The 2,886-nt window shown below is 34.9% G+C and overlaps 1 long non-coding RNA gene across 1 annotated transcript; it reads left to right on the forward strand.

The window, feature by feature from the left end:
• The first annotated feature begins 176 nt into the window (after positions 1–176).
• On the forward strand, positions 177–2,842 carry LOC112092425. The gene is made up of 4 exons (XR_002902587.1): positions 177–319; positions 530–594; positions 1,278–1,363; positions 2,385–2,842. It is a non-coding gene; the product is annotated as an uncharacterized LOC112092425 (long non-coding RNA).
• The last annotated feature ends 44 nt before the right edge of the window (positions 2,843–2,886 follow it).

The raw sequence follows: 2,886 nt of genomic DNA on the forward strand, positions 1-2,886 counted from the left end.
TATATATATATATATAGATGTAAAAAAATTCTGAAAATAAAATAAAAAATAGACTTGGACTGGGTGGCACAATCTGTTTTTTGTTTCATATATGTTTTTTTTCCTTTGTAGATTTTCTTTTCAAATCTTTTCTTTTTTTAAACCCAAAAACATAAAGGTTGGAAGTCAAAGTAAGACAAGTGTGTGTCCTCAGGGGCCAATAGAAAAAACAACCCAAGACTATTAATACATTGTGTACTTGAAATCTGAATTTTTGAGTTTTCTCCAGGTCGACTTTGCTCACATGCTGGACTTGGATAGCCTTGGTTTCAATGTCAAGGTAGTGTTGAGATTTGACCTCTTGTCCTTGATGCTATTTTACGTACGTCCTAAAAAAAATTGTTTTCTACCAAACTATTTGATTTTTTTTTCTTATTCGCCTTCATATATAGAAGTGCTATTGACTACTCTATTGTTCAACTCTTCCTATAATTCTCTTTTTCATGCTGGTATGCAACTTCCTTTACTGTTTGATGCTCTCTCTTTTTAGGCGGGTTATCAAGGGAGTACTTTTAAGCTCCGAATACCTTTCCCTAGACGCGCAGAAGATCGAAAGTGAGATTTCTTTATCAATGATTATATCTTCCCTGAGTTATACCTTTTCTCATGTTATGTCAGATTATACTTGGAGAGTCTTGTTTTAACTTTGCAATTGTGTGATTTATAATATTTAGTTTTTCATAGTCCATCAATGACAAAAAAAATTTCCTTTTTTTTTGGGTTATGCTTCTTCTTTGCCCTTTTAGGGATGTGACCGTAGTGCTGAATAGCTTAGGTTATAAGTGCATTTGTTTGTGTAAGCTTAGCTTTTTTTGGGTTATGCTTCTTTGCCATTTTAGGGATGTGACCGTATTGCTGAATTGCTTAGGTTATAAGTGCATTTGTTTGTGTAAGCTTAGCCCCTGTTTGGTTCGCTGGTTTGAATTTTTGTAATTAGAACTTTTACATTTGGATAGAAAAATTCAAACTGTGTGATTTAAATTGTAGTTCAAATTGGCGTTTGGATGTGTGGTTAAAATTTTAAGTTTGAGTGGTTCAACTTAAAGGGAGAGCTAAACTCTAAGTTAGACAATTTAACTCAGTTCAATAGGAAATATAATTTGGATTGCGTGTTTACCAAACATAACTTCAAACTATGTTCACCGTTCAAACTAAGTTGAACTCAGTTAAACAGTGAAACAAACCGACGCTTATTTGATTCCTTTATTGAAAGTTATACTTGCTCTTTATCCTTTCAGGGATGTGAAGACCCTCATAGTGGAAATGCTTTGTGCCGCTAGACCACAAGATAATTGATCTTGCAGCGCAGCAGTGGAGCAAGGAGGTATGCTTATCTAAACTCCCAGTGATAAATGTTTTAGAAAAGCATAGTTTGACCACTATTTTGGGGGTTAAATATCACATCACGATATACATATACATAAATACATATATATATATATATATATGTATATGCATACGAATATCATCTTTACATTTCCATTTTTCACTAATTCAAAACTGTGTTTCACAATTCTCAACTAGTCCTTGTGGGGTAATAGAAGCCTTTGTTGGGTGTGCCAGACTTGGACCTTTTACAAAGCATAATTTGTGAGTAATGGAGAAGTAGAAACCTAGTGGATCTCCGTTCCTTCCAAGAATTGGAGAAGTAGAAACCTAGTGGATCTCCATTCCTTCCAAGAATTGGAGAAGTAGAAACCTAGTGGATCTCCATTCCTTCCAAGAATTGGAGAAGTAGAAACCTAGTGGATCTCCAGCTCAGTAGTATGCCTTTTTATGACTACTCGAGAAAAGTGTTCACTAAAATTTCTAATGGTCATTACCATTAAAGGCATATTCATTGTAACTCTTACTTGTAATTAGTTCAGGACACATTTCATGAGGATTCAAATGTTAATTACTCAAAACAGGGAAAGAAGAAATAATGATCACCCCAGAGCAACGTGCTTTTAGAAAGACCAGACAATCCCTTTTGCATTGTATTTGTTCCTATTCTTGTACAGAAGAACCAGATGACAGCGTGCCTTAGATCTCTGATTAAACCTTGCAAAATGACTTGGGTACAGGTGTGGTTTTGGTTGTATTGATCGCATTTTGGTCGTTCCCACATTATGGGGATGCCCACTTGATCCGCTCTTTGCTTTTCACCGAGGCTTGTTTCGAAATTCTCTTTTGAATATTTTTGATTGAGGATAGACTTTCCTTTTGCTTTTTCAAATTTGGTTTTTCAATCCGTTCAGGCTGCTTGAAACAGAGGAGAATACTGTATGAATTGCTTCTCACAGGAGTAGTAAATTTAGAGAATTCTCCCTTCTGAAGTTTTACCATTCTTTCTGTGATTGCAGGTTCTTGCAATGTGCATCATATGTGTTGGCTGAGACGAGAAATTAGACTAGAAGCTGGTGAATAGATAAAAAATCTGGAGGGAAAGGAGAAAACGAGAAAAATCTGCTCAGATGCTCCTCTTTTCTTTTCTTTTTTTTTTTTTTGTTTCTTTCTCGTATATTCTGGTGGACTAGCTATATTGGCATTCACGGTGTAGTCACTCAGATGACTATTTCATGTCCAAATTGTCTCATGTAAGTAACATTTCATATTCCGCACACAAACTAATGTACATATAGTGTCACACTACAGAAAAGAAAGATTATATAAATGATTCTTGCGTGTTTCATACTTTGAGAGATTGAACAGGGATGAGTTGCTACACCAAAGAATATTTATGTGAAAATATATATGCTTACAGATAAGTTTACAGTATCTTCTAATCCCCATTTCTCTCTAAATTCTTGTGATACAAATGGAAATGACGAGGTTATTATCATTTCATTCGAGTTAAATGGTCGG

Source organism: Morus notabilis, unplaced genomic scaffold, assembly GCF_000414095.1.
Source record: "Morus notabilis unplaced genomic scaffold, ASM41409v2 Scaffold7437, whole genome shotgun sequence".
In the NCBI taxonomy this organism is placed as follows: domain Eukaryota; kingdom Viridiplantae; phylum Streptophyta; class Magnoliopsida; order Rosales; family Moraceae; genus Morus; species Morus notabilis.